The following is a 26127-nucleotide window of genomic DNA, read 5'->3' on the forward strand; positions in this document are numbered from 1 at the left end:
TGGTGACCTGGAACAAGTGCTTATGTAGGTAACATACCATCTCAGCCCTTAGAAGGCTCCATTCCTAGCTACTGCCTGCTGAGCCCCCAGATCACGTCTCAATCAGCTTATGGCATCTCTTTGTTTTTTCCAATGTCCCACGGATTTCAGGGATTAAATTTTATCTTAATTCCTTCTTAAATCTGCTCTGAGTTTTCTCTTCCCTTCAAATATGCTTGTCAGGGAGGAGTCATAGTCTTTTCATCTCTTACCCTCTTTTCTATTTCCTTTTCTACCACACTATAAAATGCAGAGGATCTTCTTCATTTTAAGGATCTTACAGTTCATTATTAAAAGGAAAAAGATACAAGGCAAAAAAAAAAATCACAGACACACACACACAAATATTTCCCAGAATCATTGAGATAAAATATCACAAAGAGTAACTTGCAGGGCACCTGGACAAAAATAGGCCTTGATAAAATCCCAAAGGAATTGTTTTTATGCTTATGTTGTCCCATTTTAGACCTGAAAACCTTAAATCTAATAATCAGTCATTATATTTAGTATTTAATAACAATAATTGAAGGAATTTTTAAATTCTGGACTTGTAAAAGAAAAGGATTGCTGAGAATAACTAAATTCATACCTTGTATTAAGAATTATATTCTGTCTACTAATTATGGTCAGACTATGAATGGTCAAGGATATATATGATAATAATATCTATCATCTAATGAATCATTAGTACTGCAGAAATTACACTAAGTGGTAACTATCTTCCCCACAAATACCTGGCCCATACCTGTCCACTTCATAGATGACCTTGCCACCTTCCTCACAGGGAAATAGAAATCACCTTGGTTTCCTACCACTGAACCATACATGTTTTCTTTATTCCTTCCCATTATAGTTGAGAAGGTGTCCCTCCTTTTGAGGCAAATCCAGCAGTGTTCTGATAAATGTTTAACAATCAGCTTTCTGGAAAAAAAAGTTTCGTTTCATAATATCTGTTGATATCTGTGTTGTAAATATTTCTACTCAGGCTGATTTCAGGCTACGAATATGATACCATGGAATGATGGGTGGAAAGAGATGTGCACACAGGCTCTTGTAAGACACCGCTGGGTCAATCCCTCCTGTCTTCTGAAGAAACAGAGAATGATGGTCTGTGCACAGATACTATAGTCAGATTTGCCAGAGTGTGTGTTCTGGTTCTACCCATTAATATATCTATAGTTTTGGAAAAGTAATAAGTTTTCTGTATCTTAGTTTCCTAATTGGTAAAATGATAGTATAATATAATATAATAATAAAAACATACCTTATGGGGTATAGCAATATTATCCTCCTAATCTATAACAGAAGGAGAAAAAAAAATCTTTGAGGCAGAGTACTATTATTAATCCTCATTTTACAAATGAGAACCTTGAGATGTCTCCTCCAGCTGTTCCTCTAATTTCTTCCATTTATTTAGGCAAATTTTAATCTACTTATTCCTCTCCCACCTACTCTTCAGTGCATTCCCATCTAGCATCTGCACCCATTCTTAGGCTGGGTTTTCTGGACACAGACTTTTAGATAAAGTTTTATATATAGGGTTTATTAGAGAGTGCTTTCAGGAATGACTATAAAGGAATGGGGGAAGCAGGATTGGGAAGAGGGTAAGATTGCATAACTGATGCATTTGCACCAGAAGCCTTACCCAGTCTAGTGAGAGCTCTGGAACTGAGATGATCCTTCAGAGCTGTTCTGAATTGAGGTGAGGGGGCAGGTTCTTTGCTTACTGTATTAACCAGTCTTTATTTTTTTAAATTTTATTTTATTATATTACATTAATCACCATACATTACATCATTAGTTTTTGTTGTAGTGTTCCATGATTCATTGTTTGCGTATAACACCCAGTGCTCCGTTCAATACGTGCCCTCTTTAATACCCATCACCAGGCTACCCATTCTCCCACCCCCTTCCCCTCTAGAACCCTCAGTTTGTTTCTCAGAGTCCATAGTCTCTCATGGTTCATCTCTCCCTCCGATTTCCCCCCCTTCATTTTTCCCTTCCTACTATCTTCTTCTTTTTTTAACAAATGTATTGTTTGTTTCAGAGGTACAGGTCTGTGTTTTATCCATCTTACACAATTCACAGCGCTCACCATAGCACATGCCCTCCCCAATGTCTATCACCCAGCCACCCCATTCCTCCCACCCCCCACCACTCCAGCAACCCTCAGTTTGTTTCCTGAGATTAAGAATTCCTCATATCAGTGAGGTCATATGATACATGTCTTTCTCTGACTGACTTATTTCGCTCAGCATAATACCCTCCAGTTCCATCCACGTCATTGCAAATGGCAAGATTTCATTCCTTTTGATGGCTGCATAATATTCCATTGTATACATATATACCACATCTTCTTTATCCATTCATCTATCGATTTAACCAGTCTTTAAAGGAGAATGGGAGAAATCTTGGACAAGGAGGAGGTGCCTTTTGGCACTTCCTAAAGAGTAATACAGCTTTAAGGCCACAATAGCTAACAAACCCATCAGTTATCTGGGAGGTATGAATAACTCTCCTAGAAAGGGGAGTCTGTATAGACCTATATCCTTTATGCTGCTCAGATCTGGTCAAGGAAATTTATGTTCCTTTCAGAGTAGATGGAGAGCAAAGTACCTTGCCCTCACATTAGGGGATGGTGCTATATGTGGCTCAGTGTTGATTTCTGTTGTGGTCGGGTTAAACATTCAGTAGTAGGATAAGCTAGATTGTCCTTGGTGAGGCAAAATCCATACTGTTGGACCCACATACAGTCTCTACCCCTACTACCATGGCTACTCCATTCGTGAGCCATCAAGCCAGCACTGGAGTGGTCACTGATAGAGGCTGGGTAACATTAATTGGCTGAGATATTCTGTCTACCTGGTTATTTGGTATTACTTCCATGACTCCCTTGTGGGTATTAACATGTGATAGAGAAAGCTCACAGGAAGCAAACAGCCTTGAACACTCTTCTAGATCCCCCAGTAGGTGGAATAGAGTCAGATGGCAAACTCCAAATGTGGTTTGCAAAGGACCAACCCCAACATCACAAGACATACAAACAGGTAGGTTTAGAGTTGAAAGATAGTTCCCAAAATAACTGGGGTAGATGATAAATATCATCTTTTAATTCTTTTTTTTTAAGATTTTATTTATTTATTTGACAGAGAGAGAGAGAGAGAGAGATCACAAGTAGGCAGACAGGCAGGCAGAGGGAGAGGGAGAAGCAGGCTCCCTGCTGAGCACAGAGCCCGATGTGGGGCTCGATCCCAGGACCCTGGGATCATGACCTGAGCCGAAGGCAGATGCTTAACCATCTGAGCCACCCAGACGTCCCTCATCTTTTAATTCTTAAGGGGTGGTATTATCTCTGTCATTACTGACTGTGACATTATTTTTGATTAATGATCTTGTCCTGGGAGAAGATATCAGTTTCCGGGGTTTCCACGTGTTCTTTGCGACTCTTAGAGCTCTTATCCCACATGTCAAGAAGTCAGCGTGAGGTTTTTGCCAATTACCAAGTTTGTCCATTTTGATTATACATTTAAATACTGGGGAAATGATCATGGACAGAGTGGACTTACTCTAATCCCTACCTAGGCCTGGACTTCATTTATTGATAGCTCCCGTGTACACTCATTCTAATTTGAGGTCAAGATAATACTTCAGGTCCCTAGATATCAGTATCAATTTAGACTCTTAGCAAAATTCTTGAAAGATCTGGCTGTTAGCTTCTCTGGTATGTGGGTATCTAAATAAATGGCCTTAGATCCTTTGAGAAAGAACTAGAAAGAGTCCTTATTTTATATGCTTGCTGTGGTGTTAAAGGCTTCTTTCTTATGAGAACCCAACCACTTTTTCAGTCAGTAGGCTCTAAGCCTAAGATCTTGCTTAGGTCTGAAAACTGGTAAGGAATTAGGACCTTGTTGGGCCATCTGCCCTCAACTCCCCCAATTAGCACATTTGATTTCTTAGGGTAATATAATTTTAAGCAACATTTTTTTGCTGGCTTTCCATTTCTCTTTCCCCTAGAACATCACATTCCATTAAATATCTCCATAACTCTCTGCTCGTCAAGACCCCCTGGATGATTCTCTACCTTTTCATTTATTCCAATAATTGTGCCTGGTTTTGATGGTCAAGCTCTGACAATTAGCTTCTATTATTTTGGGGTCCTATCATCATCAGTTATTATAACAGCATCTTGTACTTTCAGCCCTGGGTTCCACAGGACGGTCATTACTGAGCTTCTTGATAATACCAGTACCTCTCACCAGCATGCCCATTATTGCTTTGTTAACTGACCATCCTCTGGGCTTGGATCATAGTCAGCTGATGGGTTTTCTGGATTAAATAATAGAAACATTCTATCATGACCACTTTTCTGAGCTTCTTGTTCCCTTCTACCACTGACTGCTGTGGCAGTTCTGAGATTATTACCTCACTGTTTTAACACTATCTCTTGGAGTACTTGCCAGTGTGTTAAATTCTGTATCACAAGGGACAGCTGATTCCAATATTGATAAACTCTCCTTTATCCAGTTTTATGTTCCATTCTCTCACCTCCACCTTGATCTAACACCCCCAGGATCCCATATACGCTCCCCTGACTCTTGCCACTTCATGTTGGTTAGGTCCTAGAGCTTTGTTGGCATATAATTCCTTTCATCCTTTACAGAACTTTAATTACAAAATATGTTGTGAACTAGCCCTAGTTATTGGCCTGAAGGTGGAGAGGTGGGGCTAAATCCTGATGGGCATACATACTGTCTTGCGTCATGGTCAGTTTTATGTGTCACCTTGGCTAGGCTGTAGTTTCCAGTTATACAAGAAAACTCTAATCAAGTCTTACTGTTGGAGGTACTTTATAATTGTGATTAAAGTCTATAATTGGTTTACTTTAAGTAAGGAAGATTCTACATGTGTGGACCCATTTCTGTAAGTTGAAAGTCCCTGAGCGCCAACTGAGACTTCTCAGAAAAAGAAATTCCACCTGTATATTGAAGCTTCAGCAACTGTCCGATAGTTCCAGCTTTTCCTTCCTGATGGCCTGCCCTATGGATTTTGGACTTGCCTAGGAACTCTGACTGATACATCTTTCAAGGCAGAAATGTTGCATCATCTTCAAGAAAGGAGGCATTATTTATAACCTTAAACAGAGACAACTGATCCAATTCTGCAGGTCCAGAGAGTTCAAGGACTTCGGGGATTCCAGATTTTTCTAGTGTATGTACCCAAATGTCCTCATTTCAAGTCTCAAAAATGGCCCTGACCTTAGTATAACATTCTTGAGGGGTTAGAGAATTCAACTTTCTCTGTAGTTTCTGCACATAATTAAGTCCTGGGTCTGATCATCAGTTTATTCAGCTCTCTAGCTGCAAAGGATGGGAAGTCTCTTTATATATGCTACCTAAAGCATTCACATTTTGCCTTAAGTTAGTGATTTAAGCCTTTCTTCCTCAGCCTTTCATTGTTCAGTGTATTGTTCGGTGTATTGATAGCCCCCAGCAATAGCTATCCAAATCGATAGTCCTTATAATGATTACTTTAATTTCTCAAACACCTGAACTATTGCACTCAACAGTGCATTCTCTTCCATCCCAGTTCACCACAGCTAGCCATTTTAATAGTTGCAAAGCTGTAGCATGCTATGAATTGTCTAGTGTTCCACCAACCTCCAGTGAGGGGATCTTCATTGACAGTTCTTATTTTAGAATCAAATTTCTAGGACTACTCTTAGCACTAAGTGCTTTAGGTTGGATTGGAAACAGACTCTGAGATAAGATTTTGAGTGGAAAAAGTTTATTGGGGTGTGTTCTCAAGACCAGCAAAACCTGTAGGCAGATGAGGGAAAAAGAAATGGAAAGAAGAAGAGGTTGAAAGGTAATGGTATTGTACCAGATTCAGTGGAAACTCTGGAGCTAGGTTGACCCTTCTAAGTTGTTCTTAATTGAGGCAAGTGTGTCAGTCCTTTGTTCCCTAGCATTAACCAATCATTGTATGTGGGCTGTTCACAAAGAAGTACCTCCTTCCTGAAAGGGAGATCTGGATGGTACACTATGTCAACCACTATGCCTTCAGGGGAGATTTTCTACCAGTGACCAAAGCATTCTTTTCGATTGATTCTGTGATGTCATACTTTCCTGTTAGCCTCCTAACCCAGTGTGAAATGTGAGAGTCCTTAAGGCTTTGTCCTGTGCTCCCTGCTCATACCATTTCACACTCTCTCCCTAAGTGTTCCGTTCATGCCCATGGCTCAGTTACTCTCCCTATTCTCTCTCATTGTGATGTCCTAAGGAAACTTCAACCTTGTCATATCCAAGAATAAACTTATCTTCCTCTCCAAACCTGATGTTCTTTAATTATTCCACGACTCTATGAATGACTCTACCACCTATCCAATTCTAAAACCTAGAAACATGGATTATTTATTAGTTATTCTGGATAAATCCTCTCCTTCATTACCCTTACTGTATCAACTTCTGAGTCTAAGTATCATCGTCTCTGCTAAATACTGTTACAGGCTCCCAGCTGATCTGATCTACTCTGCACTCCAGTGCAGCCAGAGTGGTCTTCAAAAACCCCACCTCTAGGGGCGCCTGGGTGGCTCAGTCAGTTAAGCCTCTGCCTTCAGCTCAGGTCTTTATCTCGGGGTCCTGGGATCGAGCTCCGCATGGGGCTCTTTGCTCAGTGGGGAGTCTGCTTCTCCCTCTCCTTCTGACTGCCACTCCCCCTGCTTGTGCTCTCTCTCTCAAATAAATAGATAAAATCTTCAGAAAAACCAAACCAAACCAAAACCCACCTCTGCTTATGTCATCCTCCTGCTTGAAACTCTTCTCTGGCTTCTTTTTTTTTTTTTTTAAGATTTTTATTTATTTATTTGACAGAGAGTGACACAGTGAGAGAGGGAACACAAGCAGAGGGAGTGGGAGAGAGAGAAGCAGGCTCCCCGCAGAGCAGAGAGCCTGATGCGGGGCTCGATCCCAGGACCCTGGGATCATGACCCGAGCCGAAGGCAGACACTTAACGACTGAGCCATCCAGGCGCCCCTCTTCTCTGGCTTCTAATGAATCTTCAGGTATTGATCAAAGGCCTTAACCTGGTCAAGGCCCTGTTGAGATCTCCTGTTTTATCTTTCACGCATTACCCCTTGCTTCCTCTCTGTCAGCTATAGACTTATAGTTCTTTGAAAGTGCCATTCTTGCACCCATGACTAAGCCTTTATACATTCTGTGTTTTTTTCCTAGAACAATTGTCTCCATATATGACCCCTTCACTTAATAGTTGTCTTATTTTACCAACATCACTACTTCATGGAAATGTTTTAATTAAGTGAATTGATAGAAGAGGCTAGGAAGGCCTTTAAGCATGAAGAATCTCTTCCTATTTGGAGTCAACTGAAAATTTGAAAATGGATCCCTCATTTGAAGAGCCCTGGCTCTTGCTTGGGTAGCATCATTGAACATCTCCAGGAAACTGTAGGGGTGGGCATTCCTAGTAAATCACTTTCTGATTACTAGCATGTGGATTACAAACACATCCTAAAGTGGTAGCCAAATACTAGTTCTTACTAGTTTTTATTTCACACAACAGAAGTCTGTGATTCTTACGTGGTTAAATATTTTAAGAACTCTCTTAAACCAAGAGAACTGGAATGAAATGGGAGTGGCTACTCTTGTTTTTACTGCTCTTCCTTTCCTGTAAACTGAGCTCTAATCAAGAACAAATATTTCATATCAGATTTCTATGCCTGATAAGACTCATGTTGTTTCCTGTGCCTGGACTGTCCCTCTCTTAGCCCCTTTCCTCTGTGCACCCATCCATCCCCAACTTGCACTTATCTTGGGTTTTCAAATCCTATCCCTCACTTTTCCTGGAAAATGTTCTCCTTCTGTGTCCCAAGCTTCCTCTCATCCCAGTAAATCCCTTTTATCTCAGAATTTATATTGTCTGCACTTCTCTTATTGTTTGTTCATATAACCTTTTTTATACTTCAGTCTTATGCGTGTAAGCTTTATTGTTACTGTACTGTGAGATCTTTGGAGCTATCTTTGTGTGATTTAAGAAAAAAAAAATTCTCCTTGCACTCAAAGAGGGAAATCAATCAAAATTTGTCGAATAAATAATTCAATTTAATGAACAAAGGATTTTGGTGAGCAATCAGGAACCAAGGACCACACAGAAGTTGGAGATTGATTGATTAGACAAACAAACAAACAAAAGAAGGCAATGGATTAAAAGCTAAGTAAAGGAGCTAAGAGGAAGAGAACAGAGACAACCTTCTAAGAAAAGGAGATCTTGAGACTAAAGCTCAACATTAGATGAGTCCATTGAAATAGCTGAAATTGTAAGAATTCCAAAATCAGATGCAGGTTAGGTGACTAACTTTTCAAGTCATGAAACCTTTGTGTTTGAAAGAAAGGTGTTGGCTGGTTTTAATTACTACATTATTTTAGGTGGTTTTCCTTTTTTTATCAACAGTTAGAGGAGGAAAATGGTGTGGCCTTTGATTGGGCAGATGGCAGGGAAGATGTGAGGAGATACTTCAGCAGTGAAACCAATCTTGGGAAATAGAATGATAGAGCGAAAAGAAGAAACAAAGGCAGAGTAAGAAGTTTGTCAAACTTCTCAAGGATAAATAAATGGGAATGTAGTCTCACGCAGAAACTTTGAATTCCCAAAGAAAGAGAGGGTACAAAGTAAAAAGATTCAGTGGAGTGGTATTAACTGGGAACCTAGTGAAGCAGAAACTGTAGGGACAACAAGAAATAAAACATAAAAGTTTTCTGTGAAGCTGTGGGATTTATATTTTGTTATCCTCCATTTGTATTTTTGGCGTAATGTAGTAAGAAATTTCTGGTTGACTGAATTCAATTTTCGTCCTGATATTCTGATATTATGTAGGCACAGTTTAAAAATCCACTGAAAACAATACTAAATATATCTTTAAAAAGCACTGATTCTTCTGTGTTTTCTTTTGATTACAGTAGTCACTTTGGACAAAAGATATTAAAAGCTAGAAAAATTAAACTTCAGATGACTGTAATCACATCATTCAGTCTTGCAGTCCTTACACTCAAAGAGTCAAGGGAGATAAAGATCTTTATTTGACATCAAGGCATACCAATTTTCAATACCTCAGTTCACACTAATACATTTTATGCATGAACTCATCTCTTCTTTCATATTATATGCATTCCTTGGTGCTTGTAAAAGTTTCGAAACAAAAGACTCATTGTATTCTATCACTCTTACATTCTAGAATGCCAGCACCCAAATAGTAATGATCTCATAGTTGATGAATCAAGTCTTAGATGTAATATGAAAAGGACAGATTATTGCTAGAAGAATTAGGGAACATGAAATGCAGTGGCATTTTGAATTATACATGCACAAACAAAAGAGAAGCTCAATTTTGTTCAATATCCATGGTCATACATAGGAATGTCTGTCCTTTTCTTTGAAGGCAGCCTTAATAGCATACATATTATTTACTTACCAAAGTAAAAATAAAAAGCATTAAGTATAAGATAAATAGCTGAAGCGATTATTGGAAAAAGTATTCTAAATTGCAAAGTATTTTTTTAGGGAACAAGAAAGCTTTGGTTATAGCTTGGCATTTAGTCTAGTTGTGTAGAATTCTTGTAAATTGTATGAATCTGTTAAATGTCAGAAAAGAATGAAAATAGCTCCAGCATGTACTTTCTTGGTCTATAATGTATATATTGTTTTTATGTAGTATTTTAAAATTTCTTGTTATCTAGCATCAAAGAATTCTTATTTGTCTTTAATTTCAATAATTTTAGGATATGTCTTTTCTCTCTCTCTTTTTTTTTTTTCCTTTTATGGACAGAGAAGTTAAACAGAAACATGAACTTATAGTGTCATTACAAATAAATAACTTTCAGCGTATCTGAGACTTCTTGGAAAAATAATTCTCAGAATATTTCTCATATTGAAAGTCCCAAGGAATCAGTGAAACTTACTATTACTATATAATAACAAACGTTTTTCATTAGGATGCAAAGATCATGTGAATTGCCATTTGGGATAATTGTTCTTACTGAGGATTAATGGGAGAATTGAATGCACATGGGGCAGCACATTGTCCAGGGCTGAACACTTTCTGAAATTACTTTTGTTTTATGAGTGGCTTTTATATTATGCCAGGCCCAAATTATTTTGTTTTTTGTTTTAATTTTATTTTTTGAAAATTATATATGCACATAATTAAGAGTCAAAGAGTTGTGTAAGGTTTGTTACCAAAACAGCAGTGTTGGCTCCTTTTATTTTTCCTCTTGCCCAGATGAAACCACTTTTATTTCCTTCAGCTAACTCTCTTGGAGTGTCTTGTGTCTAAGCAACATGCTTTTAATTGTTACTCTTGATTTTTTAGTTTTAACTAATATCTGTTGCATTTCCCTTACGTATGGCAAAGATTGAGCTGTTTTCTCCCTGAGCCCTCACCATCCTCCCCAAACATTGTAATTGTGCTTAGCTGAATATTCAACATTTATGTTATTATAACTATAAAATGCAATCCACAGCTGCTATTTCTTCCTTTTCTACACAGCAATAGTTTTCACTGGAGTCAATTATCATTCCTTATCTTCCTTTTCTTTGTTTCTTAAGCACTTACTGCTAATTTAACCTCCAACCCTTTTGGCAAACTTTTTCCATAAAGACTATACATCTTCTAGGCTTTTAGTCCTTTAGACCTTGTGGTCTCTGTCACAACTACTCAACTCTGCTATTGTAAATTTGACCTACAGGCTGCAGTTTGCTGATCTCTGGTCGAACTCATACCTTGGGATGTTTAGTTGCCTCAGATAGTCCATCAGTTTTCTCTTTTCTCCAGAGAAGTTTCTTAATGAGGCTCCTAGCATACTCTCTACATCCATGTGATAGATGTCATCCTGGGGTCTCCTTTATCATCATTCTGAGGATTTCCTTTGCCTCTTTTGTTGAATCTCCTGTTACCTGTATCCCATGTCTTTTCTTTTCCGTGGCCAACTCCCTTATTTTAGTGGAAAACCATTTCCAGAATCATTTAGTGAAAGGATGCAAAGCAGATAATGCAAATTCTCCCTTAACACCTAGGCTTCCAATTCATTGTGATGCAAGATGTTTTTGTTTGCTTTTAGCCACACTTACCATTGGATTTACCAGAATTTAACTAAGAAAAGCTAAATGAATTTTATGTGAAACATTTTATTTTGCATATTTTAAATAAGATTAGGAAACAAAAAGTCAAACATATGTCTGGGACTTGTAACTAAAAGACTCTACTGACTCATAGTTTTCATCTTCTTTGAGTAAAACCTTTTAGGAGGTAGAAAGGACATGCTGGAAAGGGATGTGAGGATGGCAGCACATTAAAAAATGGGATGGAATTAAATTAACAGATTTGTTCTTCCCTTAACCTTCTGAAAGCTCCAAAATGACCTTCACTATGAGTCCTGTTATAATGGTGGACTAAATGGTCCATACTATAATTGTGCTATGAATTTTCAGGAAATTAATATTGATGCTTCATACAAATGTTTCCCCTGAGCAGATGAGATTGGCTGTGCATTTTTGGGTCTTTCTGAGGTTTACCAACTTGAAATTTTTTGATAGCACTTAGAGTAATTATTGATTATAGTATTGAATATATTTTAAAGCAGTTGATTTTCTACAAATCAAATACTTCACATATATTAAACTGAAATATGTTAAAAGATAATTTTGTAACAATTAAATTGGAAATCAACAGGGGAACATATGGTATTCTTGATGCCAGTGAAGCCTAGTTTGTAATATGTTTTTAAGAGAGCACTGGTGTTCCCAGGAGATCTAAGAGACATTCACAGCAGGAATGGATTAGACAAGAGCTAGATATATTCCTGAGTTCTATTCTGTGTTGACATACTTTGTGGGTACTTTAAATACAGAACCAAATAAAAATATAGAGCTTCTGAGGATGATAGATACCTTCAACTTTGACCTTTGTGGCCCTGGTAAGTTTCTTTTTCCTTAATGTTATTTTTATGTCCTTTAATTTTAGGTGCAGTATGGGTGTAGATGTGTCATGTAATTATGGCTTTTCTATAGTAATTGCTTAACATAATAGTAATTACTAAACAAAGCTGTTGTGCATATAAGTTAGATCGATCTCTCATTAAAGATTTCGCCTGAACTATTTTTAATTTATGCATTTCTATATGGCTTGATTCTAGACTTAGCATCCATCTCTCTTCCTTCTTCATGGCTAAGAAAGCTATGAAATTCATGAAAACCTTATTATTCAGGATGTGTTTTTCCACTTTTGATTCTATCTTTGAAAAACTCTGGAGAGATTATTTTTAATCCTATTCTTCATTTTAGATGTAAGTAATAAAACTCTGGCTGTATCATGCTCAGTAAACTAGGAGTATTTTTAAAAAATAATTGTTTTAACTAATTTTGGGTGAAAAATCACTTTTGTATTTGACAAATTATGGACAAAAATGGATTCTGTTTTTTGGGAAGATTCTGTTGACTTATGGAGGCTATCCAAAGAATCATATTAAAATATACTGATAAAAAGAGTCACAAATTTTAATAATATGGCTTATGAAAATGTAGCCTACTATTCAAATGAGAATAGGTAAGGGCTCTTTATTCAGAGTGTGCTATATAGCAAGAGAGTCAGCTACCATCATTTGTGTTTTGGCAGAAACTCAAAGGCAGGCAGAGGAGTGGGAAATCCGTATAGTGGGGAAAAAGGGAAAGATTCAAGCATACCCTGATTGGAAGCTATTGGCATGGGGAAGCTGGAGGCCAGCTACCCAGAAGTAGGACATCCTATGAGATTGGTTGGAAGAGCATATTTGCTTTTTTCCCATTGGTCCCAAGTTGGAAGGAAGTAGGGACAAAAATTAGGGAAGCCTTCAGTTATTGATCAAGTCTTGACTTTTGGGGCTGATTGCTGCAGAGATTGTGGTGTACTGCAGGTTGTGGGTCAGAGTTCTGTTTAATATGGGGTCTGGCTATTGTCTGTCTGTATATTCATTCTCGTACAAGGAATCAGAAATATCTGTCATCATATAAAAATTACCAGTAATTACGAGAACTAACTTAAAATTCAGGGTAATTTTTCAATCATTACGTTGTTCTATGTATTTTTAGTCTTCTTATCAGTGAAGTAAAACAAAGTTGATTTGGTCCCTTTCTTCCAGTTAAGGAGGATTCTTGACAACTATGTCAAGTAGAAATCAATTTTCGATTCAGTAAAATCACGAATCAGTAAAATGACTTAATCATAAAAGACTTTTCCTTGCTTCTGAGTAAGGATGAAGATGACATTCTCATCTATTTCAAGGTTTGTAAACACAGTGTGCTTTGAATTCCTTACAAGGAAATTTCTATGCTAGTGAATGGAACCAAGCAAAGGTCATTCTAAAAAACTTTCATCAATTTTTTCTTCAAATTTAATTTTATTAATCCTTTAAATGTACAACTCTAAATGTCTACAAAGCCATTTGTATGTTTTTTTTTTAAGTGCAGTATAATTAACATACTGTTACAGTAGTGTCAGGTGTACAATATGATTCTATAATTCTGTAGTTGACTCAAGGTTACCATTATATTTCTTGCAAACCAGAGATATTTTCACTGTGCCATTTTAAAATGTCCCCAAATGCTACACTCTTGTCACTGGATCTGAAAATCTGTTTTGTTAGATATGGGTAAATAAGAAATAATACAAAAGAAGACAAAAATCAGGTGTAGAGGCAGGGTACACTAATGGTAGTTCTACTTTGTTGAAATAGGTCACTCTGACATGATAGTTAGCTGTAATTAGTAAGTGATAAACAAAACAATAAAATGTCAGTCTGCAAGTAACCTTGCCAGACTCCTGATGCTGCTTGGACCTCTACTAATCAGTCAAGCTTATTAGGAGGATCAGACAGATCAGACAGCCGTTAATATCTTCATGCCTGTGAGACATATGGCATGTTCTGAATACTGTAGAGTTAAAGAGTCTGTGTTAAGGTGTGAATATCCCTTGAGCAGAAACCAACAGTAAAGAAAATGCTTCTCCAGTTGTTTCCTCCTTTGGCTGCTCTTTGTACCTCTTTCAAATAATGTGCTATTCAGATTTTATCATATTAGTGGCTCAAGGAAAGCATTATGTATAAATATTACAATTACTCAATTGTTATCTTTTATACTGGAAGAATATGTTAAATGTGCAGTCTCTTTCTACTTTCACAAATATTTAATATTTAGGTAGCTCTTAATTCTGTACAACATTAATATCCACCTTACCTTTGTAGCCTCTCATTTTAACAACAAAGAATGTGTATGTCAGTTCCTAGCAATGAAAAATGATAAACTCGTTCTGCCTCGTACAATATGGATGATCAATAATTAATAATTGGAAAATATAACTTTCCAGTGCATTTTTGAGACATTACTGGGCTGATGTCTTAGATAAAATCATTTCTATTTGAATGTGGCAAATTTACATTGAAGACAATGTGTTCTTGGCATTAGCTTCCAACTCTGAACCTTTGCAGTAAATAAGACAAGGTGTTAATTAAGAGAACTGCCAATCCAAATGAATAATGGAGTGCTGGAAATAGCATGGGTGAGGGCTTGACCTTCTGCCTCAAAGAGGTGCTCCAATGCTAAAGTCTCAATTTTGGAACTATGACTACGGAGTAATGAGAATATAGAAAGGAAAAACAAAGGATAATGGGATCTGCATTAACTCATTTGCTATTCCTAATTAGTTTTCAAAAACTGTCAGGCAGTGTTTAATGAAAGGCCTTTCAGGAGTAGGAAATGAATAAAGGCTGTAATACAGTAGTCCCCCCCTTACCTGCAGCGGATACGTTCCAAGACCCCCAGTGGATGCCTGAAACGGTGGGTAGTGCTGAACCCCACACATACTCTCCTTTTAACTACACATATATGCCTATGATAAAGTTTAATTTATAATTAGGCACAGTACAAGACGGACAACAATAACTGATAATAAAATAGAACAGTTATAACAATATGCTGTAATAAAAGCTATATGAATGTCCTCTCTCTCTCTCTCTAAATATCTTACTGTGCTGCCTTCACCTTTATCTTGTGACGAGGTGAGATAATAAAATGCCCCCATGATGAGATGAAGTAGGATAAATGATGCAGGTAGTGTGACGTAGCTTTTGGCTACTACTGACCTTCTGTCGATCTGTCAAAAGGAGGATCATAAGCTTCTGGACCATGAGTGATGGCAGAGAACTGAAACCACGGAAAGTAAAACCACAGGTAAAGGAGGGCTACTGTGCATACTGTACATACTATTTCTTTAGACCAAATGGGTGTTAACTAAATATTAAGCGGGAATGGGTACTTTGCAAGGGTCGTTCTTAAATACGCTGCATTAAGCAACAGCATGAAAAGGCCGCTGCCCTCTTTCTGACACTCACCCAGGCCAAATTAACTCAGCCCCCTCGGTCCAGGAGGAAGGGTGAGGTGGGAGGGCAGGGAGCGGAGGCATTCCTCTCAGGGAGGTGGTGTCCACAGACAATCCAAAGTCAGCCACCTCTGATTCGTACACATGGCTTGCAGAGAGAACTGAGAGTTCAGGACCATCCAAATCAGAAACATTTAGTCAAGCAATTCTACTCGTGAGTCTAACTTAACAACTAAGGCAGCAAGTCCTTCTGGGCTATGGGGCTGCTCTGACTTGTGGGAGGAGGTCATCAAGAGGATGTGACTGCTGGTTGATCCTAGAGCTAAACCCAGGCAATTGGAGGCACCTCATCCCTCCCTGCCCCGTTCTTGGAATGTACAGTCTGCCAATTATTTGTCCAGTGGGAGCCATTTCAAGGACACAGTTTTGAGAGAGTAATGTGTTGTTGAGACCATCTGTATGGTATCATCTGAACAGACCATTTGACTGAACCCAGTTAAAGCCTCTATATAAACTTAAGACTTTGGTGGGCAGGTGCAGAGGTCTACTTGTCTTGCCGCTGCCCAAGACAAGACTGGTATGTCAGCTTCCTTGCTTCTTCAGACTACACCTACCAATCTGGAGTGGCTGGCCTCTTTCTTCTGTCTCTCTCTGCCCTCTATGAGTACAGGGGCCAGCTTTTAAACCAACACCATTTGAAGGAGAGACCCAGTCTCTATTTGGTCAGGACGCTGAATTATATACATCTCTAAGGTTTTTTTTTTTTAAGATTTTATTTATTTATTTAACAGAGAGAGAGAGAGAGAGAGAGAGCACAAGCAGGGGGGAGCGACAGGCAGAGGAAGAGGGAGAAGCAGACTCCCCACTGAGCAAGGAGCCCGACGCAGGGCTTGATCCCAGGACCCCGGGATCATAACCTGAGCCAAAGGCAGGCGATTAACCGACTGAGCCACCCAGGCACCCCATCATCTCTAAGGTTTTTAAAATGTTCAAAAACCTAAACCGTTGTGAATATTCTTCTGAAGCTATTAAATACCTCAGGTCATGAGAACAGAAAATGTTTCAGTGAGGCCAGTATGGCAAATGACTTTGTTACTCTAAGAAAGTTGCTTTGGACAATCTGCCTCCTTTTCTGGAAAAGCTCCAAGATGAACAGAGAATAAGACAATGAGACAATCTTATTGTGAAAATGAATGGCATTTATTATAAGCCTATTATGGACAGTTGCTGTTTTATCTTCATGACAACTTTATGAGGTAACTGCCATTATTATACCCATTTCACAGATGAGGACACTGAGGCATAAGATGTAAAGTAATTTGCCCAGGAACACTAGTCTACTCAAGTGCCTGGTCTTAGGCATGAGTTTTGGTGTCCAGGGTGTCACAGGGATACATTGTGGTCATTTGTTTTCACCTGGACTCCAGATGCTGTGGCTTTGGTTTTTCTAGGGTATTTGACTCAGTCTAAATCCTAGCCTACATCCAGACTCACAGGAACATCAGCTGTTTCCACTGCACCACACACTAGCATGGATAAACTGAGCAGTCACACATCCAGGTTCTCAAAGCAGAAGCATGTTTATTGCAATGAGGGAAGCAGCACCTTATCCCCATCTGTGCCCCTACTGATTTTCCTAACTGAACATCCTCTTCCAAGTTAGTTGTGAATGGATATTGAAGTTGTGGTCGTAATTTCTCTAGAACAACAGCTTGACCATTGCTAGGTCTTTGGCAAAGATTCATGTTCTTTTTCCTTTTTCTTTTCTTTTTGTTTTTTCCTGAGCCTTAACCAGTGACCAGGGTTTAGGAATTTTAGAATCAATTTTCCCTATTCCTGTGTTAAAATATTTGACTACTTAATTGTCCATTTTCCCCAAGTTGCCCTATGAACTTTAAGACTCACTTCCCTATAATTTTTAAAAATATTTTTATCCATAGTATATTTTATATCTAGAGTAGAGTTACCAGATAAAAAACACATGACACTTAAGTTTAGCTTGCAGAGAATTTCAGAGAAACTCAAGTTTGAATGGGTATCATGTACTTTTGTATGTTGAATCTCGCAAGTGTATCCAGTAGCTTACTGGAAGTGAGGGGAGGGGCAAGCTACTTCTTACTAGATAAACCATCTTGTTTAGTGTAGATTAGTTTAATAACTCGAGAAGCTAAAGCATGTTTATGGTTAGCATCTTGGACAGAGACAAAGTTTTCTCTAAGTCATTATATTCAGGATCCAAACCTAAACATATTTAGTATGATTCCCACAGGTCATTTTCTCAGGGTAAGACAATCACCATAACAATTTTTAGGAACTTTCCCCTGTCACTTGTGATTAAGGTGTCCCATAAAGATGCATTTTCTTAATACCAAGACTTTTAAATTTTGATTTTTTCATAGCAATCTTTCTGAAGGGTATCTCACATTACTTCATCTACTTGAGGGTGATATATTGAACGTGACTTCCTCTGAAAAAATCAGTGTTATCATTATTAATACAAGTTCTTTTGCCCTTTAGTACAGTGATATACCCCTAAAGTCTACTGGCGTGTGGAGGACTATAATTCCTGTCTACAGATAATCTCACGGTGATTGTCAGCACGCTGCTATTTGCTCTCCTCTCTGTACACCACAGGGAGACCTACCTCATCACCACCAGCAGGCCTCCACTCCAGAGTTGTAGCCTTAATTTAAAAACAGTTGTGCGGGTGAAGAACTGAGGGAAGCTCGTATATAGACCCGAGTGCATTTGCTTTGTGCTAGCTATTTTTCTTGCAGTTTACTTCAGAGGGCTGCTTGTACTTCCAGATCTATGCTTTGTTCTTTATAGGTGAGCTTTGCTGGGTATGTGAAATGCTCCTCTGTGTTTGTCATTATTACTTCCCAAGATAGGTTCTACAGGATACAAGTTTGAAAAAGTGTTACAAGGTGCCTCAAGAAAAACTTCTGTGGTTGAGTCTGAAGCCAGTGAGCTAACCTAACTTAAACCTGTAAAAAGTTAAAGCTGTTTTTACAGATATATTCATATGCTAATGGAGATTGAAAAGCACCAGGTGTCTGACATGGAAGATGACAAATCTTGATTTTATCTGCAATCCCTTTGGTGGAGGATCTTACTGGAAATATTGTGACATTTTGTCATGACTCATAGTTGCCAGGTTAGCATGGGAGTTATACACAGAATTAAAACTCTTATGCATGACTTAGAGGAGAAAGGAATGAAATGTGAAGTGATTTATAATGGGGATAAAATTAATATCCTTTATGTATTCAACTAATTATGTATTGGAGATAGTTCTTTGAAATTAATAGATGGCAAGTGTACAAATCTTCAGGACATTAATTAGAAGACAGGTTTCTCCTTTAGAAGAAGTAAAGAGTTAAGTTTCTGAATGGTAATGTATTAAAAGGAAGTAATCTGTCAGAGTTTAGGAGCCATAAAATATAATAACAGAACTCCTTTCTGCTCTCTGGACAAGTTCAATGAGAAGATAAAACTAAGGTTAAGTGGAATTCAGTGCTTCAAATAAAAACTTAAAAAAAAAAAGGCCACATAATAACCTTGTTTCTTTGTCTCCCTGGACTAGCACTACTCTCTTCCTCTGCTCTTAAGAATATATATTTTAGATTACTGTTACTGCTTTAATCAACTGTTTTTGATATGAATTTTATCATTGCTTTTAGAAGTTATTACTCCTAAGTGTTGAAGGAGAGGATTGCTTTGTTTTGTGGAGAGGAAAACACTGATATTTGGCTTAGTATGTATGCCATTTGTCTTTGCCTAAAGACACACACACACAAACATACAAATATATTTGTAATAATTATATGGTAAAACACCTAGTCGTGTATAGCAATGCCTTCTGTTCTCCGTTTTGTCTCATGTCAGAAGTATATTTTAATGGCTTAGCATCAATGATAAATTGTAACTTGGATATTTAACCCATGTTGAGACAGCTGCTGCAAAGACAAATCCATAACTGCCTGTAATTATTTTTGGCACCTGCTGGACCCTGCATGTGAGGTGATCTGCGCAGAGAGGTTAATTTTAATAATAATAGCTAACACATCTATCAGCCTTGCTTCTTAATTGTTTTTCATGTATTATTTAATTTGCACAACAATGTGTTTATGATTTTCATTTTAAAGATGAGAAAATCAAGGCATCCTTGCCCAAGGTTAACAGTTAGTAAGTGGCAGAGCTGGAATATGCACGCAAGTAGTCTCATTCTGGATGCTGTTCTTAGAAACCATTAAAAATGGAAAGATGAGAATGATACTTAGGTTAGTCCATGAAACTGTAATCCTGAATTCCTCGAATGTTGTCATGTGTTTTCTTGAGGCAGTGTAACCACCAGACTGAGTCCTTACCTTCTTCACAAAGGTGAGAGGAATATATAAAGATTTCTTCACTGTGCTGGGCATAGCTGATGAGGTCTGACATTTCCATTGAAAATAATGAAGTGCTAATTTTCTCAGTAGTCAATGTTTTTACTTCCTGGAGTAAGAACATCGATTATCCCGAATTCTGGGAGAAGTGTGGGCTCTGTCTCATGCTTCTTTAATATCCTAACAATGCTAACTATAGAACTATAGAATGCAATTACTTCGTAGTTGTTTGACAAGAGCATTGTGAATGATCCTGACTTTATTGATGAAAATGAGGTCCAGAGAGCTGAAGACTTTGACTCAGTTCTCATAGTAAGTGGGAGAAATTCCTCTCGTGGAGGCAGGTCCACTTCATTTCTCACTCTGCTACATTGACACTTGCTATTCATTTCTTTTTTTTTTTTTAAAGATTTTATTTATTTATTTGAGAGAGAGAGAATGAGAGAAAGCACATGAGAGGGGGGAGGGTCAGAGGGAGAAGCAGACTCCCCGCCAAGCAGGGAGCCCGATGCGGGACTCGATCCCGGGACTCCAGGACCATGACCTGAGCTGAAGGCAGTCGCTTAACCAACTGAGCCACCCAGGCGCCCTTGCTATTCATTTCTTAACAATTTATAGAAATGTTAAATCACTGGAATTATTGAAACTCATATTGATTTGTCAGGCTTGTCATGACTATATTAGAATATATACAGAAGTCTTCATTATATGACTGGAACTTACTGGTAATCAAGCTGATCTTTCTAGTGGTTGCTAGAAAAAATGGCTGTCTGTGTTTGGGCCATATTTCTAGCAGCACTCCTCGGCTTCCTCATAGACCACCCTTATCTTAAAGCAGGCTGGGGGCACCTGGGGGGCCCAGTCGGTTAAGCATCTGCCTTCATTTCAGTTCATGATCTCAGGGTCCTGGGATGAAGCCCCATGTCGGGCTCCCTGCTCAGTGTCAAGAGTCTCCCTCTGCCCCTCTTTGCGCCAACCCCTACCCCCACTTGTGCTCTCTTTCACTCAAATAAATAAATAAAATCTTAAAAAAAAAAAAAAAAAAAAAAAAAGCAGGCTGGGGCGCCTGGGTGGCTCAGTCGTTAAGCGTCTGCCTTCGGCTCAGGTCATGATCCCAGGGTCCTGGGATTGAGCCCTGCATGGGTCTCCCTGCTCAGCCGGAAGCCTGCTTCTCCCTCTCCCACTCCCCCTGCTTGTGTTCCCTCTCTCGCTGTGTCTCTCTCTGTCAAATAAATAAAATCTTTAAAAAAAAAAATTAAAAATTAAAAAAAAAAAAGCAGGCTGGACAAATCCTTTTCATACCATCACTAACAAAGTCTCAAGAGGTGGCAAATTAATGCTTCTCTTATTTCCCCTGTGGAAAAACTAATGAATAATGATCAACTGTTCAGGGTTGATAGGCCCACACATACTATTCCCTTCCCTGACAATGCAATTTTCCAAGTCACTGTGAAAACATTTTTTTTTTTTTCCTGAAATAAGAGCCAGTTACATGGGAACCTGCTTATGTGTCTTATCAACCTGCATCTTGATGGGTCTCTTTGATTTCTCTTTTCTTTGCCCACTCACTATTACCAGTGTGTACATTTTCTTATATATATATTTTTTTCCTTTTGACCAATTTTTAATAGGTGTCCATTCTTTCAGTGTGTTTGAGGCTTATCCATCCAGATATTAAGAAGGCCAAAAGTATAGTCATCAATACTTTCAAATATTCCATTATGCCTGCCTTTTTCTGTTTTTGGAGAAAATGTGTGCCCAATAATTTCATCAGATTTCTGAAACAGGCTATGTGTAATAGAGGGTTTTGGCATCAGACTACTTCTTTGTAGTCAGATTAAACTTGGATTAGAATTTTGGCTCTCATAATTACCGTGTGACCTTGAACAAGTTACTTAGATGTCTTACAGTTTCTTCATCTGTAAAATGGTGCTGATAATAAAATTTATCTCACAGGGCTATGAGCATTAACGGAGTTAATGAGTGAAAAGTGTTCAGCATGGTACCAGCTTGTACTAAGCCTAAGTGTTAATTACTTACTTACATCTTCCACACTGACTGATACAGAGAGTAAGTCTTTTTAGGCCTCTCAAATGGCAAGTGTACTATGGGCCTGGAAGTAAGGCTGAAATATCACCAGTATAATAAGGAGAAATACGGAAAGGATAAATCTGTAAGAGCTTTGCAAGTATGTGAATAAATGTCAATGGCACTGGACAGCCAACTCAGTGTGATACATACACATGCACACACACAAAATAGAAGCAAAAGTTGGTATTTCATGAGTGCCTGGGTAGTGCAGTCGCTTGAGGGTCCGACTATTGGTTTCAGCTCAGGTTGTGATCTCAGGGTCGTGAGACTGAGCCCCACGTCAGGGGGGGCTCTGTGCTCAGCTTGGAGTTGACTTGGGACTATCTCTCTCCATCTGCCCCTCCCACTCCCTAAAATAAATAAATAAATCTTAAAAAATTGGTATTTCGATAGTCAAAAATGCAAAAACAAAGAAAAATGATGTAAAATCGCTATTATATTTTAGGAACTAGTATCTTTATAATCATATATACTTAAATATGATTCATGCCTTTAGTTCCTCTTGCCACATTAAATGCCTGCCTTTTTGATTCTACTTGTAAACACCAATATAAAATCTATCTTTGTGACTGAAAGCACACATTCCTTTGTGAAACATCCCACGCCATAATTAAATTATGAAGGTAAGAAATGATTTTTATTTAGATAGGGAAAATGGCTTGGTGGTGGGCATATATTGTTTTGTTCTTTGTTCTTCTTGGAAGTGTAATAAACAATCTAAACTTGTAGGTGCTGCCTTGTCCTCCTCCCTCACCCCCCAGGCTTTTTTCAAAAACATATCCCATTTTATTTTACCAAATTCATGAGCATGTGCATGTTTATAGGTTTATTTCAGTACCAACACCTAAAAATCCACTTGGCAATTTTAGGTCTAAAAAAAAATTAGGTGGTGGACAGTGTAGACATTAAAGATCAAGGTCTTTTAGGAGAACTTCACCACCCATCTCCTGATTTATTCCTTTTCTTAATTACTTTTTGGAGAAATCACTTTTCAAAGGGTCTAAAAACATCTGATCTTTTCTTCTAGATGCATAGACCATACTATGTAACCAACAATTAGTAATTATGACTGAATAAAGATTTTGCTTCTGGGTTTTGAACAATCTCATAAGTGACACGTTGGACACTTGAAATGCCCTCAGGATTTATGGGAGTGGTTTCCAAACTTATTTTGGGGAGTTATAGGGATCCAAAATGGACCACTGAACGTAGCACCAAGAGTAGAGGGGTTGAGTTGCTAAGTGGTCTGGGGCTTTAGGCCTCCCTCACAGTCTTCAGTGACAATAAATGAGTTTTTAGTTGGTTTGCATATTGGGATTCCATTTTTTAACTTGAGATAGAAGATTCACCATTTTAAAGTGTACAACTCACTGATTTCTAGTATATTAACAAGGTTGTATACCAATCACTATTACCTAATTGCAGAATATTTTAATCAACCCCCAAGCAAACTCTGTCTGTACCCATTAGGAGTCACTTCCCATTCTCCCCTCTCACTAGTCCCTGGCAGCCATGAATCTACTTTCTGTCTCTATGGATTTGCCTATTCTGGACATTTCATAAAATAAAATCATACCATATGTGGCCTTTTGTGTCTGGCTTCTTTCACTTAGCATAATTTTCAAGGCTCAGCCATGCTACAGTATGCATCAGTTCTTCATTCTATGCATTTGGCCTTAAACATGCTACCCAATATTGATTGTTTTGTTCAGGAGTGTCCATGTTTTTTTTCTCCTAACTTGCAGAACATCACCACATGTAATAGTTCTTTTGCTTTCCCAAGGTATATGTTCTGGTATTGTGATTATTGTATGCTTAGTAAATACTCAGATGACGGGTCTTTTTTTTTTTTTTTTTTTTTTAAAAAATTTTTGAGAAGTGAACAGGGAATTACCATTTTTTTTTTTTTGATTATCTCTTATGTACTAGATTTTAAGCTAGGGGGTTATCAGTTAATCCTCATCATAACTCTATGAGCTGGCTATTTACATTTTTTCACTCACTGGGGAGTGATTGAAGAAGCTTAGAGAGCTTTCCTTCAAATTACACAGCCAGTAAATGACACATATGAGATTTGCATCCAGATCTGGTTCTACCATGTTATAAACCTTCATTAGGTTTTAAGTATTTGCCCCAAACTCTGCACTCAGCTTGGAGTCTGCTTGAGACTCTCTCCCTCTCCTTCTGCCCCTCAGTTGTACTCTCCTTCTCAAGTAAATAAATAAATCTTTAAAAAAAAAAGATTCCCTCCCCTGCAAAAAACCCTATTTAGAAAAATCCCTAGTAGATTCTTATATATCTGAAATATTTTAAATATAGGAATTCCTAGAAGCAGGGGGAAGAATACATATTTTTGAGACTCTTTGCAATCTTTGCCATCTATTTTTAACAGGTGATGCTAAATTCCTCTTTTTCTTAAACAGAAGGTACTTTTATAAGAGCTCTAGATTATTGGCTTGACTAAAGCTATCAAATAATTTTCTTGTTTTCTTTACAAGATATTAAAAATTTTGTATCATTGATTATAATAATCTAGCTAAAGGTATACTATAAAGCCTGTCTACTGCAGGATAAATGCAGATTTCACAGTGCTCAAGGGTAATTTTCTTGTGTTTTTTTTTTTTAAAGATTTTATTTATTTATTCGATAGAGAGATAGCGAGAACAGGAACACAAGCAGGGGGAGTGGGAGAGGGAGAAGCAGGCTTCCCGCCGAGCAGGGAGCCCGATGTGGGACTCGATCCCAGGACCCTGGGATCATGACCTGAGCCGAAGGCAGACGCTTAATGACTGAGCCACCCAGGCGCCCTTTTCTTGTGTTTTTAAAAATATATTTACACTCCTGTATTTATTTATTTTTAAGTTTTTTATTTAAATTCAATTAACCAGCATATAGTATATCATTAGTTTTTGATGTGGCTTTCAATAATTTATCAGTTGCGAATAACACCGAGTTTACATATCACATTTGGTTTATAATCATGACTGCTGGAAGTCTTGACATGTGAATACAATTTATCAACATAATTCAATTATTTGTAATTTTGAAAAAACAAGGGAAGTACCCTGATGTAGTAGAAATAGCACTGTCTTGGAGGAAGGAGCCCTGGGCTTTGTCTTTGCCTTGTCACAGAGGGGGCTTATAGGTTTGACTAATCCCTTCTCTCTTTCTGGAGCCCCGTCTCTTCAGTTATAAAATTATAGGGTTGGACCAGGTGATCTACAGGGTCCTTCCCGTTTGAAGTTACGGATACCCATAATGAGGGACTCCTAGAGAACAAACACTACACTAAAGAGGTTTTGCACGCTCTGAGCTGCCTCTTAGAGAGTTGACAGTAGCCTTTAAATCAATCATAAACCAGAGGGCAGAGCTGCAGTGGGAGAATGGAAAAGCTTCTTGCTCTTAGTTTTTGGGTGCTTTTCTGACACTTCAGGGTGGTTTAAATGGCTCTGAGTGCCCTAATGCCTCGCAAAGCTCACGTCACTCTAATCATTATGAAACCGTCACAGATGTGCTCTGGAAAGATTTTCTGAGGAAGTTGGAAAAATGAGAGTGTAAATGCCTTCCAGCTGGCATGCCTAAATGTTCTTCATCTCATCAGAGGCATGTTCAGGTTAATTTCAGTGGATGACTGATAGCTTATCCAAGTGTTACTCAAGAGAATGTGGAGCAATTATTCTCTCCTAGTGATGAACTCAGATAAGAGGGTGATTATTGAAAAAGAAAGTAACTAACACGTCTCAATTGAAAAAAAAATGGTATCACTACAAAAACACAAAACTAAATCTTCTAAAACAAAAACACAAAACATCTTCTAAAAAGAAGAAAAAGACTCAGGGTCTGGACGTAAAAAGCATAAGGCTAATTACACACGTGCATCTGGCATACATTCCAGTTAAGTACTGAGGGAGTTAACACCTTCATGCCCAGCTGGTTTAGGTCATGCCATTTACATCCTGCTGTTCACAATGATGATGATAAGAAATGGGCTGCCTGCTAGCACTAAGTGCTAGATACAGACCATATGGCAACAGGGCAACATGAAATTAAAAAAAAAAGGAAAAACAACAGTTTTCTTGAGATTTAACATACTTCGATAGCTTCAGACATGCAATCTATCGCACATTTTCTTAATTCCTTTAAATTCCTGTTCTCGTCCCGGCATTGCTGCTGGCTGCATTTCAGCTGTGTAAT

The sequence above is a fragment of the Neomonachus schauinslandi genome, chromosome 1, assembly GCF_002201575.2.
Source record: "Neomonachus schauinslandi chromosome 1, ASM220157v2, whole genome shotgun sequence".
NCBI lineage: Eukaryota > Metazoa > Chordata > Mammalia > Carnivora > Phocidae > Neomonachus > Neomonachus schauinslandi.